This window comes from Pollicipes pollicipes, unplaced genomic scaffold (genome assembly GCF_011947565.3).
Source record: "Pollicipes pollicipes isolate AB1234 unplaced genomic scaffold, Ppol_2.1 Scaffold_6686;HRSCAF=7923_pilon_pilon_pilon, whole genome shotgun sequence".
Lineage (NCBI taxonomy): Eukaryota > Metazoa > Arthropoda > Thecostraca > Pollicipedomorpha > Pollicipedidae > Pollicipes > Pollicipes pollicipes.
In genome coordinates this window covers 17,040,055-17,055,990 of record NW_023596921.1, presented here as the reverse complement: position 1 = coordinate 17,055,990, position 15,936 = coordinate 17,040,055, and the positions used below count along the sequence as shown (strand labels likewise).

The window sequence follows — 15,936 nt, the reverse complement described above, 5'->3', positions numbered from 1 at the left end:
CTTTTGAGAAAATACGGGTTATCCATGAAAAGTTAGATTGCAATTGGAAATGTTACCAGGTTTGACCTTTAAAATGTCACACGATTTAATCGTAATAACGCTTATCTCACGACTTTGGAAGGCTTCACAATATTGTAAGTTGAGAGTTTTACGCTGACCTTAATGTACCTTTCCCATGCCAGGAAGAACTGAGTAATCGACAGTATCAAACAAGCATTGGTCGCATTGATAAATATAACCAATTCCGACTTTATAGCGCCGTCTGAACGGCACCTCCTGGTATAATGATGTTGAACTAAAATCAGCAGTTAATTAATTAGCTCTCCGTATAGCGGGACCGGCCAGTGCAACAATAATCTCCACCCAGACTGATAATTGTCAATAGCCTTTATATACATAGGTATATATATATATATAATATAATATATATATATATATATGCATGTATATATGCAATGTATGTACGTGATATATATATATGTATATATAGCAATGTATGTATATGATATATATATATATATATATATATATATATATATATATATATATATATATATATATATATACCTTGCATGACAACATCAATACACCAATATTCCGCGGAGAAAAACTGGGAGAATGGAGATATAGATACATAGATATTTCGACTTACTTCATGTCTGTGGGAAAAGGGTAGCAGAAATGACTTCTGCTACTCGTTTTGATGGAGGCATGGCGCCGGAATATCAATGCATCTATATTTCAATTCTCTTGATTTTTCTCCGAGGAATAAGGCCTTTGCTTCTGTATTATCCATGTGAATAATGTTCCTGGCAAAAAACACTTTTTTTCTTCCGCATGTGGTGCGCAATAATCTAATGCAACAAATCTTAGCCGCAATATATTTACTTCCATGTTATCGCCGTATACGACCCATAAACAATTGCTCGCAACGTGGCCGGTGTGGCGCGGTTACTCATATGTCCGCTAGGTCTGTGCCCACTGTGCCACGAGGCCCACCAGATCTGTCCCGTCTGCGGCTCTTTCCCGTCACCACCGAGAGCAGAGGCAGCTTTGGCGAACATGGGCCCTCAGCCCGCAGATCATAACCATCCGCGCAGGGCAGTAGAACACTGGGCACTCCAAAGTTTTGGCTGGTATGCATCAAAACGTATTATAAGCATACCCAAATCGGGATCAAGACCAAATTAGTAGGTTGTGCCACAAGCTGGCAATGCTGTGCCAGCGGCATCCTTAGTGTGATTGTGACGATTAAGTGTAATCGCGTTTATCAATCGTAAAACGCTTGAAGCTCAGTGTAGTAGGACTGGGGCTGTAAGATCGGGTTGTTTTTAAGCATTTTCGCACGCATCTAGGTTGAACTGGTATACCTTATGTTGTTGCCAAATCACACAATCTCACAGCTTGCACATGATGGCTCATTTTAAGCGCTCTGCATTATAATTGATCACAAAATGATTCAGTTACTGCACAGCGAGTCAACTACGAAGAGTGTGGCATAGGCCGGCTGTTGAGTGCTGCGGGATGAGTGGCTAGCCACCGTGTTCTCAGTTTGTTTAGTATTGATCCTGAAAACCTTGCTGTTTTTCATTGCAGAGTGCTTGCATTCCTGTGGTCCAATTGTGGTGTTGAAATATTCAACACATATAAGCATAACATTGCAGCATTACCTGGGCAGCTAGTACCACCATAAAATAGCCCAAAAGCAATTGTATTAATTCAGCACTGTTACATGATCCCTCGGATGCTTTTTTGAGAAATGAATGATAATACAGGAAAATGGAGATGTATGCTTATCAGCATGAAATGTTTGGAGCACGTTATCTGATATAAAAGCAAAGGTAAGTTGCAAAATGTGCGGCGTTGTCACCATATTTCATACCAGACTTCAGACCCCCCCCCCCCGCATCCCGGCCAGCCCATCCTCTCGGAGGACGCGGAGCGGGCGGCCAGCCACAGACGTGCGCTGTGCGCAGGCACACACGGATAATGGTTTGTCAGAACCAGACCAGGCGAGATTAGCGGCTCAGGTCTGTGGCCGGCGTGGCCGCGACAGACCATCAACTCCCGCGGACCTTTCGGCAATACGACGTAGCTCTATGTGGAGCACAGCCAGTGCGTGCGCGAGACGGGGATGGTGGGACCACAAGAACAGGGGTTGTGAATTTCGCCCGCTTTATGCTGACGGGATTTCTACAATCGGGTCCCGTCTGTGTCTGGCTAATCTAGAACCCCATCTCCCCCAAACCCTCTGTTAACAATGCTTTCATCTCAACCGATTCCTCCGTTTCAGGAACAAATTGGACCATGTGAATCCCTGATGATCGGCTGTCACTTTACTTAGTCTTACAACGTATGAACTAAACGTGATACTTTTGGTATGCCTTAATTTATTTATGGATTTACTTTCATTGAACAAATGGTGTAATCTCAGTGGGTTATAAGAATGCATTTGACTTCTCGGAATATGGCTTGGCCGTTAACAACAGACGCATGTGCATGACATTAGTAAGATATCCCAGTAGTATAGGCTCAAGTATTACATACACCACCGACATGGAAAAAAACACTAATCACACTTGGCTGAGATACTTAATGACATCAGAAACATTGCCTCTTTCTCCTTTTTTTTACCTTCAAGACTCGAAATAAGGCACAGCATGGATAAATGTGATAGGTCCGGTATCAGCAATAGTGTGAGCTCAGTTCCCTGCAGTGATGCGAACCAATAAGAAAAAATACGTTAAAGCGGATTATCAGAAACTTGAGATCCCATTAAAATTATACAAGACCATGTACTTGTAGCATAAATTCGGTAGAAATGGGGTCGGTACCTAACTTGAACTATGATTCAACAAGTGTATTTTCCTTCTTGGACACTTTATTGAAGGAATTAAGCTCATCGTTTAAACATTTTATGGGCTCAGAAGTTAAAGATGGTAATGTCAGCAGGCAGGTGGCGAAGACAAATACACTCGGCTACTAAATAGACTTCGTCAGGTTAAGAGAAAATTCCTAGGTCCAAAAACCATCACCAGCTCTACCACGTTTATTGATTGTGTGTATTTTCAACTTAAGTAGATATACAGGTAGCTATGTTGACACTTTTATCACGAATTTACACTTTCATGCCATTTATAGGCACTAGAGACCGGCCTTTTTACTACATATTCCAATGAGTATTCCACATTTGTATGAGGTTTGAACAGAAACTTCCACATTGAAGATTATTCGGTACAATTCACAGCCCAGCCCTTCTTAATGGGAGCGTTCCACATTTATACGGAGTTTTTAAACTAAAATAGCCATATTGAAGGTCATTCGGTGCAGTTCACGGTCTTGCCTTTTAAAGGCCTAAACTTCCTTAGTTTCTGAATTACACGCCCGTGTATGTGTGAAGACTATTTCGGGAGCTACTTCAAGGTCACCCAAGTATCCATAATGCAATAATGAGGTTACCTCAGTCCTGCCATTCCACTAGCCATGCGGCGTTCAAGGCCAATACCAATTTAACAGTCGAGTCGTTTATAGCTGGCGCTCGTGAGCAAGATTTTCAGATATAACAGCTCTGAATTTACTTTCGACCAATGTTGTACAAGGTGAGATGGCACAATCAAACAATATCGCACTGGAGGAACGTTTTTACTAGTTTGAGAGGCCGTATTGTCTGTTGCAAGTCTTTCCACTTAAAAGCATATTCACGGTTATAAGTTAGTTGTAATTCACCATATATGACATTTTGCTTCAACATTTTCAAACGTGGAACATTTCCTTAACGCGCAGGCCTCCTTATACACATTTGACATGTTCAGTTCAGAAATTCCATGTTTTCTCATTCGGCTGTCACACTCAGGAATTTCAGCTAATATAACTATAAACGCCGCCCTAAACTAGACGTGTTGCCACAACCCTGGCATAGCAACCCCTGTTACAGGTTTGCGATGTTTTGTAGATTGCGGATGTCATGCTAGCTGCCAGGCGGCAAGTTCAGCATGGTGCTGAATCATAGCGAACCGAACAGTTTACGCAGTATTTACGTGTCCTCTATCCCAACTGTCAACGTGGGAAGCATAATGAGCAGACATGATGCGCATCGTCCAGTAGATAATCGTCCGTGACGAATAGAAAAACTGTCAGTTACACCGGTAACTTTCTTCAGCCCAGGCCCCCTGTGCAGAGCAAGACTAGGGTGTAAACGTACACCCCAGTACGCGCGCTGCCAACTGGCTGGTTGTGGCTGATTGGCCGGGACCTAGCGCATTTGCGTTGGCAGTGCTGATCCAATCAGAAACATTTTTGCCTGTACCGCGACAGTGCCGACCAACACTTAAAGGGAGAAACACGTATTTGCGGCAGGGGCAGATTGCGTAGTCCGAAATGGCTTGTATGGTAGACTATGTTTTGGAATCCAATGCAGCTTTAACTTTAATTTGTATTGATTTGGGGCGTTTCAGGTCGTTCAGACCATTTCATGCCTTGCAGATTACTTCAAACTAACAGTGCAGCACTACTAGTGACAACATAAATAAGAATACGTATCATTATGGATATTCACACTGCTTGACGCAGACGAGTAACTCGGAGAAAGTTGGAAAAAAGTTTGAGTTAATGTGGAGGTAGGATGGTGACGCGTTAGCTCTTTGTAGTGTGTATGCATCCCTTATAAGTGACCATGTTTAACGTATAATTATTTGATGTTTCGTTCAAAGCTGTGATGAAATAGCTTTGCAGCATTGGAAAAAGAACGCTGTTTAAGGCTGAACCCATTGAAAGTTAAAACTGACAGGCTTGTATCTTATCAGCGTTAACACCGGTGGGAGTATCGAAGAGCTGGTGGACGGAAGCGAAGTCAGCTTTAAGATTCGCGATCAAAGTTCGAGTGACAGTACGAAGGCGGTGCTACATTCTGAAATAAGATGTTCGCAGAGAACTGTCGTTCGCGGAAGGTTGTGAAGAACATTGCAGCAGAAAAGCAAGCGTTGAAAGTCTGTAAACGCGTCGAAAGTCAGGTAGGCTTTTGCATGGAAGCAAAGTGATCGAAAGCGTCTAAAAAGGTGACGGTGACGGCTCATGTCACCGAGCCGCCGCCCGAAGTGCGGCGTCGCGTCGCGGCGTCCGGCGGGCCGGTTCGCCAATGTAGCGGGTTACGCGGGAGTGGCACACGACATGGAGGTCGAGCGAGGCGGCGACATGGTGGACCGCTGTCCACCCTCGTCGCAGTCGCCCCTGCTGGCAGCCTTGAGGCGCTCGCTGACCGGGCGGAAGGTTGATCGACCAGACAGGCCCTGGTTCAAAATCAGTGGCGAGAGCACGAATTACCGAGAGGTCGGGTACGTCAACATCGCCGTGGAACTGATCCGTCCACTGCCCGTCCAACGGTCGGGAGCGTCGTGGCCTGCGCCGAACGTGACGAGGGCGACGAGAATCCCGAGCTGGTAGCTGTTCTGATGCGGATCGACAAGGAGCCTGGGGACCTGCGCGACATCAACGGCATTGCCGCCCAATTCTACCGGGGCGCCAACCTCAAGTCTGTCTTGATGGTGCTCGGTACGATCGGAGAAGTGCGTGTTTTTTATGTCCACACCGCACCGTCCACAAGACCAGAAAGCACACCGAACATGGGAGCCGCGCATCATCGCCCCCATTGTCGCCCTGGGCCAGAAACTGAGGAATGGAAAATGAAGGCGGCAGATTGACAAGACATGAAGGGCTGTACGCTGCTAAGCCAAATCGCCACCAGCTGGGTCATTGTCGGCGAGATGCACCTGATGCTGTGTGCCTTCGGCCGGATCTTCCTGAAGATGAACATCCACGTGGCAAAATCTGGCAGGCTGCCACAGCTGGAAGAGCAGCTGAAGAAGATCTTGAAACGGAAGATCAAAATCAGCAACAACCTGCTCGTCTCAACTAGATTTGACCTGCAGGACCGAGACCTGTCCCGGGACACCCTGAACATGGGACTACCTGTGGAGGAGTGTGAGCGGCAGTCCACTTACATGAGAGAAAATAGCTTTGAAATGTCAACAATTTATGTGGTGTCATAGGAAAAAAATTGGCAGCTATCCCAGCTCACGGATAATGTGACGTCATCCTAGTGGGTGCTTTCAAGTAATATTTCGAGTGAAATTGCAGTAACTGCTTTAAACACCCACTTTGACACATTCAGGGAATTTACTGCGAACAGACACCTTAAAATATTAATATATTCCAACTCGACAGCAAACAAGGTCAGAATTTAAGTAAAAATTTCTGGTAGATTTGGCTTTAGATCAAAGGCTTCAACATGCAGCATTCATCTCATCGAAATTCTGTATATGGGCAAGCTGGTCTTCATTCCATGCTTCTTTATGCAATTGTTTAGGGGTAAGGAGTATGAGGTTGCAAGTTGCCGGCCTACTCGCTTAGGTTCAAGGTAGGAGGCAGCGTATGCGTGCCCCCTCAAAGTATTTTGGGCTAAAAGTCTCCCCACAGGGGAGGGGGGGGGGGGGGCAGCCAGAGAGCCACAAGGCCAGGTTTCATATAGCCTACACTTAACGAAAGCTAATAAACGTATCGGCTTCTGCCCAACAGGGAGCCGATCACAGGCAGTTTTGGTATCTTTTTAGCAAAATCATTCATCGGGTTTCTAAAAAAAATTAACGCCGAAACTCCCCTTAGACGCCTTTTACTGGCGCTCCAACTCCGGTCGTAATTTGACTGCGGAGGTCCGGTTCACGCAGCTATAACTAACCGAGTAAAAAGTCGAGACATCTGATGAACGAAAAGCCAGCTGGAGCTTTAACGAAGGGTGCCGTTGAAAAAACTTATAAATGGTGGCTAGTAATATGATAATGTACGTCGCTGCCACCTTTGCTACCCATCGCTGTCATTGCACTAGTCATTTTGATAAGTTTCGCGAATGACCACATTATTTAGATCTCTCCGTAAGGACAAACGAATAGCGGCGGTTCTTATCCACCTACGACAAAATAAAGGTATGTCCACGTTTCTTCGTTTGTACTTGCATCTCTCGCTTCCGCATAGTAGCTCGTCGGGCACGTGTGCCCTGTAAAAGCATCATACAACAATGTGGAAAATTTGGTTTTTCATTCAAGACGATCATGGGTCGCTTATCACGCACCAGGCACAAACATCTATGAAAACGTTGGTATCGTTCAAAAACCTGGGTCCAGTCATGAAAATCCACCTGATGTGTGCACAACAAGCGCGTAACATGTCTGAAGCACTGCGCGTGAAAGGCCACTCGATTAAAGCGAGGCAATGACAGTAGGACCCACAGTTTTTTTCGGGCAATCTAGATAACTGTTCAGCGATCCAGGCAGCACGCCATAAGCCTGGTAGGCGTCTTTCGCCGTGCCCCAACAAGTAAGTTGTCTTGGAATTTGTTAATAACTTTACATCACGCTGCTAGTTCTTTCCCAACAACAAAGTCGCCCCGACAGGAGGGGAAGGGTGATGCGACGCCCCCCCCCCCCCTGAAGATTCCTGAGGATACAAGACCGGCACATTTTGTTGGCTCGCTCACATCTTTAGTAGCCTCTGGGGCATCCATTGCTCGTACGTTTACACCCGAAACGTGTCCCTTGCAATTTTGGTTTCGGAGTAGCAATGCTTTTTACGAGCACTGCAAGACAGCCCAACCCGGCATGCGCCGATTTTGTGAACCGCGCGCAGCGGTCTGGCACCTTCACATTCACGAATCCCTGCATTATAAATGAAGACCGGAAACAGATAAAACTACGTACATTTGTATTTACAATCGAACAAGAAACGCGCTTCCTTTTCGTCCAATGTCTCTACGCTCCCTGGTTTCGTAAATATGAGCATGCAAACTGAAATAGATTGATTTTCAGGAAAATTTTATCTTGGACCTGGTCTAGAAGGGTCAGTTAACAAGAAGACAATTCTTACCAATCGCAAGATCTCGTCAATGACAGCTCACTTTTAAATGTTTCTGTCCGTCTTAATTTGCAAACGGCAGGAAATTGCCCTCCTCCCCCTCCCCCTATCAGCCCGCGTTATGGAAACAGCCTAAGCAGGGTAAGGTTTAAAATTGCTGGCTTTCATCCTTTCTTTATTGATTTTGCGTACGCTGGTGTGGGAATGTGCATTTACAAGAATGGAAACATCAGCTGATACAGCAGAATGACACGGCTCATTACTTGCATGCAAACATCAACGGAAATTTAATCAGCAAGCCAAGATTGCCCTTTGGATGCTACGTAGCTGCAAATCTAAGGTTGCGTGTGATACTCGTTATGTACAATGTAGGGGTGTTAATTCAAATCAATTTTCAAGGCCCCATCCAGCTTCCATGTTGGGCTGGGCACCCTCAATAATGATTCCCCCCCCCCCCCCAACACTTAAAGTTGGATGTTTACACAAGGGGAACAAAAGCTAGCTTTAACTTAAAACCATCTCCTCCTGGCTTGATTCACTGACCATGACCCATGGGGTGCTGCCTCCCGCTAATTATGCATAAAAAATTGATACTGCTGTCATTATGCCACCAACACGTAAACAATATTCATTTCTTCTATCAATGTAGGCTGCATATAGGGTAGGCTGTCCGCCTGCACAACCCGCATTCGATGTATGCAGTAAATATGCTAACTCCATCAGGACAATTTTTCAATTCAATGCTAGCAAGCACAGAGATGAAATATACAATATTTGCATCCATACAAGTGTCATGCTAACAGGTGCAAATAAACTATGCCTATGGATGAGCACTGCAGGATGGATCGCTTCCAGGGCTTTCCTGTCCCTGTAGGGGTGCTATCATTAGCGAAAAGCCAACATTTTCCTCAACGACAACCAAATGTCAATCTTTCACCGCACTTATAGGACAATTATACCACAATACCACAAAACCTCCTCCTATTTGCAGAAAAAGTTTTGGTAAAGGGGGAGATGGTAATGAAACCTATAGTCCTCCCCCTCCCTCCCGACTGCCTACATTTGCTACACCACCTCACTCCTCACTTTCCATTGCCTTCCCATTGCCCGCTTCATTGGCTATCATATGAATTTCCAGCAACCAAGATTCATGCTGGCAAAAGATTGAACCACAAATTATTGTTTAAACGCTGTCAAAACACTGATGAAATAATTGCATTTCAAGCACGAGCATAGATTACCGAGGAAAGGTTGGGGGGCGGGGGGGGGGGGGCAGTGACATATGTCGCACTTTTCCCCAAAATATGAGCGTCCCACAATTTTTCTTACTTTTATATACTTGGGAGTGGAGCTTTGAACTGAATGGGAAACTAGGTACACCCCTGACTTGTAGATATACGTGACTGGTTATCATTCTCAATCGGGACAAGAGCAAAAATGGTATAAATAAGCAGCTCAGAACCATTATCGCCTTCAGCCACTCCCTTTCATAAGGAGTGTCATCAGACTTCAACATCGAAGCCATGGCTCATTTCAAAGGGAGGAAGGCTGGCCGCTTATGACTGCTCAAGTGTCGACAACCTTTTTAGTGTCTTGAAAAGGCGGTTTGGATAATCATAAGGCAATTTATACCTTGATCGGATCATCTCGCCGGCTTACCCTGAACTGTCAGTGCCTCTCGTCGCCGAGGGCAGTATGCTGAATCACGGCACCGCCAACGACGTAGACAAGGCCCAAACATCAAATCCTAGGCATGCAGTCATGACACTGCAATGCGAATACCGCTTGTGAAGTCGCGGTGCATTGAAAGTCGCCGCTCACCTCATATCAGTCACATCGCAACAACTGAAACACACCCTTGCGGCCAAATGAATCCCAATATCTTAACCTTTTTCAGCATTCTTTACTGTCTGTTTGGGACCCTGTGAGTCGGCTTGTAAAAAATCGACTTGGCCGACCCACCGTGCCATGAGAAATACACTGCTTTGTTGCCGACCTGTTAGCAAAGCGAGTGACCAACTGAAAACCATGGGGCAATTTTGTCCCTGGGATGGGATGAAACCTAAAAACGCATCATGCTGCCGTCGGGTACGGTAAAGGGACTCCACGAAAAGGTTTGCTCGTGTTGCGTGACGAAATATGTATGTGTATGGAGACCTCATTATAGTTTTTGCAGATAATTCTGCGTTATTTGGTCGTGACTGTCACTTAAATTTCCTGCCCAAAATTTGTTGGCGTCAAGCTTCCTCTGAATGCATACATTTTTTCGCCGACCTTGTCCACCAAGTTGGAAGATTTTACCACCCCTGCTCGTATTCTTTCTGTCTGTGCTGGCGGTTTCTGTGTTCTGTACATTTAGCGAAAAGCGGGTACGCCAGCCGGTCGCCAGGCGCAGGCGGAGCAGCCAACGGAGCACGACCTGTCGCCGATCCGGCTCGGTGTCCAGCCGGTCCAGGCGCGCCATCACTAGGTCACATAAAGCAACAACGCAGTCTGGCCGGCGCAGCACGGCGTGCTGAACCGCTGTGTCCTCGTCGGTGAGCAACTGGCTGTGAAGCATCCGGTCCACCTGCAGACATGTCAGATTGAGACCCAGTCATCAGCGCACGCGCTTAGATGGCACCAGCGGCCCAGACAGCAGACGGGTAGGTGCTGTCACTGGCAGGCTGCTGGGTCTGACAGAGTACGCCCACCGACTATGGAGCAGCCAGGCGAAAGCTCTGTCTTCGGCCGCGTTCCGGATGACCAGGCCAACGGCGCGTGGGGACTAGCTAAAGGCACAGTTTTAATCGCGGCCCTCCAAGCGCCTGTACACGCTTAAGCGCCTGACCGGACGTCCTTTAACAGCCCGTGGCCAGGCAATCTAGGTACTGCGAGTAAAATAATCTGTAGTTATGTATGGCTCCAACGCTTCGGTTTTGCTGTCATTCCCGGTCCTCTGCACCGCAGCGTCGGTGACGGGCGCAGGACACACGCGGTGGGCACCGGACTCACGACCGGCGACAAAATTCCCGCGCTAAGACGGGACATGATCCAAAACCTACCCACGCAAGGCGTGGTTCACCTTCACCTGTGTCGGGCAAGGAGGGGAGGAGGCTGATCTCCAGCAGCCCCAGGCCTCCCGACGGGGCAGACCGGACGTGACGGGCCGACGCTCTCCTCGTTGGCCGCCGTTTCCAGGTGCTGGGCGGCGTCGTTGGCGGTGATGTCGGCGGCTTCTGATAGCCCAGGTCGTAGCTGCGGCAGTGCGGCTCTCAGCAGTGCCCAGAGCCACACCTGTGCGGGTGAGGGTGAGTGTGCGGGTACAGACGCACGGCACCCTGACGCGCGAGCATTGCGCCGGGACCGTCGCCTCACGCCGACGGCAGGCACGCCTCCAGCAGAATCCGGTCGGCGGCCGACGCTGCTGAGTCAGATCACCCGCAGGCCATAACCGCGTGCGTCGCAACACAGTCTCTCAGCAGGTCGCGTTTCTAAGGCTGACTTCAGATGAAAGCTCTATAAGCAGCTGGGTGAGTGCATTCTAGATGTCGTCGAAATGACGCAGAGGGCGGCAGTCGCGAATGTGCTGTGAACGGTTTCGGGTCGTCGTTTATAGCCAGTTCTCGTACTGCCATGTAATCAAGCCAGCCCCAGGAGTCGTACTGTGAGCGCGAAAAACTGGCTCTCTGACAGCAGGCCGCAGCCAGCGACCCGCCTCCGGCAGCAGTCTGCACGCACTCTCGGCGCAGGCAGGCGCTCGAGCGCTGGTTGCACGGTGGCCCTGCCGCTCAGAACCAGTCGGGTCTTGGTCTGTTCCCAGGCGGCCGTTATCGGTTGGTATTATTGGTGTGGTGCGTTCTGTTTTTGTAATTACAATGTCCTGATCTCCCCCAGAGGCAACTGTGGAAGTCAGTCGGCGGCGGCGGACGCGTCATGACCAGCGCGTCGCTTCCCATCGCCAAAGCCTGCATGCACCCGATGTCGATGTGCTGCGTGTGGTGCAGCTCAGGCTGGGACCCGGCCCAGCGGGCTTCACGTCCGGCCTGTTCTCTATCGGGGCCATCAGCAAGCAGCGTCACGTTTAGCGAGTGCTCACCGCGCCGCCGGCAGAGGCCGCTGACCACGAGTGGCGCGGTTCCGCGGCCGCTCGCCGCGGTCACCATCACACACGCACACACGTACACGCACACACGCACGCGCACACACACACACACACACGCACACGCACACACGCACGCGCACGCACACGCACACACACACGCACACACACACACACACGCACACACACACACACACACACACACACACACCCACACACACACACACACACACACCACACACACACACACACACACACACAGCGCAAGTCCATCCCTCTAGCTCGGTGCCAACACCGGGTGGCGTCCGGTTACGACCGATTCAGAGAAATTCTGTGGTGAACGGGAGTGCGGGAGCCGCCACCGACCGCGAGGTACTCGGGCTCCGTCAGGATGACTTTGACTGATGCGGGGCTCCGTGGCGCACGCATTCTTCAGGTACTCGCGAATGGCCACAGTGCAAGTGTCACCCTCGGTCGATCGGCACCATGCCGCCCGCCGCTGGCCGTTCGTTTGTGACCGGTACTCCCCTCCCCGCCGTTTCGGAGCACGAGTACGGAGCACGGCCACTGCGAATGCGGTCGCAGGACGCAGCAGTGGCGGTGCTCTCACCGCTTCAGAACGCGGCGCCGGCGGGACTTTAGCCGCCCAGTCGAGTGCTCAGCGATCACTCTGACCGCTCCGCGGCGGCTGTTGAAGAGCGCCCTCGGATTGTTCTCCCGCTGGCCCGTTTACGCCTTGATGCACCAGATCTGCAGGAGATAAACGCATCCGCCGCCGCCGACTGACTTCCACAGTGCTCTGGGGAGATCAGGACGTTTGTAATTAATTCGCAGCAGCGCCCTCCCATTGTGGTTCCCTGTAGTGCATCTGCTGAACCCTGCAAGACGCAGAGTCGCTTTGGTACGTTTTGGTTTCTACACAGTACGTTTATTTTCTAAGGAAAATTATGGTTTAATTGCAACTAGCAGGCATGTCTCATCGACGCAAGCATGGAAATGATGATGACCACCCGGGTGTGACAATTGTTGGTTACGAAATGATTATAACTACTGCACAATCCAAATATTATATAGTGCTGTGCTCAGTATACAGATTGAGCACAGCACTATGATTGCTGCTGGTGCCTATAATTGGGGATGGCACCACAAAATCGCCAACCTACCTGAACATGGCTCTATGCATTTGGGCCGGAAGTCCTCGTTCTCTCTTGGATGGTGTGCACAAGCTAAAGGCGTCTGCAGTTCCGTAACAACTTTTCTGCTTCTCATTCATGTTTCTGACTCTACCCTGATATAAGTTCACATTTGTCATCTCATAACAAAATTGCCAAAAAGGACCCGCCCTTGTATTTATGTGTCTGTAAGTTACCCATCCCTTTGGAGGCAGAATCAGCCATTTCATCTTGATTCCTGGTTTTGGGGAACAATTTTGTTGTGTCCTGTAGTAGAAAATTAAAGTAGGCACAGCATGCAGTGTCAATTTTGAACATACTGTTCCACTTTTGTTGGCCCTCCAAATGAGAGCATTGTAAAAACTTAAAATTTTCCACACAATTTATAGCATTCAAGACCCCGACAAAAATAATGCAACACAATATCCGCGATATTCTAGCTCCATACAAGGTTTCAATAGCAACTCATAGAAAACTGCGAGCCTTCTGGTGAGCTGAGGCTTCGGAAATGTCTTTCCTAACTTTAAGAGAGACTTCTCCTTCGAACACCAACCAACTCCCATTTGAGCCGCAAGGGATGCCATTACTACATAAATATGCCAGCCCACCACCCTCTGTTTATGTGACCAACAAGTCTGACAGCAAATCATCAGCGCAGCGGACGATTAATTGAGGTAAGCAAGGTACCGATGAATTGAAAATTATCGCTGAATTGTGTACCACACGATCGCATGGAATCACGTCGCAAAAGCAAATCATACCTTACAACACAATCAAAACATCGATCCTCCTGTTTCATAACCAGCGCTTCTTGCCAGCTTTCGTAACAAGATATCATAAGAATACACGCAATGCTTTTTGTCCGCTTCATCCGCAGTGGATCGCATTCTTCGAGCTACCTTTTCACTTTCCTCTAAGATCGATTGAAAACGTGACCCACCTAGGCAGCTTACAATCTGGCCACTTTTGGGCTACGGTGGCCAGTGCAGACGCGCGGGGGGCGGAGAAGGCCCATGCTGGTTGTCAAGAGTGGAAGTCAGGGTAGTTCGCCGCAGCAAATTTGCTGGACAAGTACTACGGAACAACACCTGAACATTTTAGCTGGGCAATGAAGAAAACATGCTATGAAACGAATTGTATCGCATTACCACACTTATTAGTAACACAAACCTGGGATAACCCCTGAAAGTCACCTAGGTGCTTATGCCCGGTTGTGCGTTGTGAACAGGGTTTCGGACGCGTCATTAGTCACACGCTCAGGTCGAGACAGTCCGTTCCGCTGACTGGTGCAATGGTCTTCTTAAAGAGCTGGCGTTCGCACTCGTTCAGCGCTTACAGCCATCGATACCGTAGATGAGAAGAGTCATTTTAATTAAATTATCGTTGTTTCTAAGCCATAAATTAACTTTCAATGCTACCAACAAATGAAAGGCTGGTCGAAAAGCATGCAGGCGCTTTTTTGAAACCAAAAAAGGGGTCTGACACCCTTTTAAAACAACCGAAGGTAATTCTATGATGAGAAGCCGCGGTTAGAGTAAACCGACTGTTAATTGCGTAATTATAAACTTTAATTAGCAGTGACATTAGGGCATATGCTACGTTGAACCATAACAATTTCGGTGTAAACCGATCCACAGCATAGGGGGTTGATGTGGGTTCCATCTCAAACTGTCGATGAAAAGCAACCATCACCACCTGTAATCTCACTAATGATGTTACGCAGCTCTCGAAGACAGACGACGATCGCGGCAATCTACCCGTCGTCCACAATGTGGTAAATGCATGTTGAAGTGTGACTGCCAAGCGCGCGCCTCACATCATCTCCTTGTGAGGGGGTCACCACACCGCGTCACCGGTGGCGGCGGGCGGTGTGTGGTGGTGACGCCGGGCACCGCCTCTGTCTCGACTGCGCTACGTCCGTCACGGCCCGATGTTTGCCGGCGCTGCGGGTGTCGTTTGGCCCGGGATCGATGAACAGACGCGAGACGAATGCGACGTGGCTCTCGTGGGGTGGCGATGGCCGCGGCACAGGTGGACGCGCCGTGGTTTGCCGCCCCAGCGACCAGAGGCCGGCGCCAGAAGACTTGAATTCAAATCACACTCGGCACCATGGCTTGCCGCCACCACAGCCTTCATTTAATGGCAACCGGCGACATTCATTGCGTGGCAGTCGTCATCGGCTTTCAGCATACGTTATCCTATGTGGATCACCACATGCTATCATCAGCAGCTGCGACTCCTATCCATGGAGCGCCAGCGACTACGGCGGTGCATTAAACCTGCGGACGTAGCATCCTCCGGGAATCAAACTCAGGATTCTCCCGCTAAAGTCCGCTGCGCTGCCAAACTGAGCAGCTGTGATCACCCCTACCACTACCATATGCGTTTCGTCTCCTTTTCTCGTTAGGAATGACGGGCTCTCCATGTTGCAGGTGGGACTGAGGCCGGGCGACCTTCTTCTGGTATGGGCGGCCGCTATGATCGTGCCGCCGCCGCTGCTGCTGTTGCTGCCGTTGCGGCTGCTGCTGCTGACGCCGTTGCAGACCGCTGGGGGCGCCGCCGAGCTGGGCCGCCCACGACGTCCGCTTTCCGTGCTCGGCCTATTCGACCTGGACGCGCCGCGGTGCGCGACGGCTTGCGGTCGCGGCCCGCTGGAAGGGCGCGCCGATCTGGCGGCGGCGCGGCTGGCGCTGCAGCACGTCAACCGGCGCCGCCTGGTACCCGGCTACCGGCTACGGCTGATCACCAACAACACCAAGGTAAGCAGCGCATCGAGGCACCGCC

The 15,936-nt window shown here is 49.2% G+C and overlaps 1 protein-coding gene across 1 annotated transcript in view; it reads right to left on the bottom strand.

Moving 5' to 3' along the window:
* LOC119107978 (gamma-aminobutyric acid type B receptor subunit 1) overlaps positions 1-15,936 on the bottom strand; it is a 97,687-nt gene that overhangs the window by 72,646 nt on the left and 9,105 nt on the right. The gene's annotated exons all lie outside the window — the stretch shown is intronic.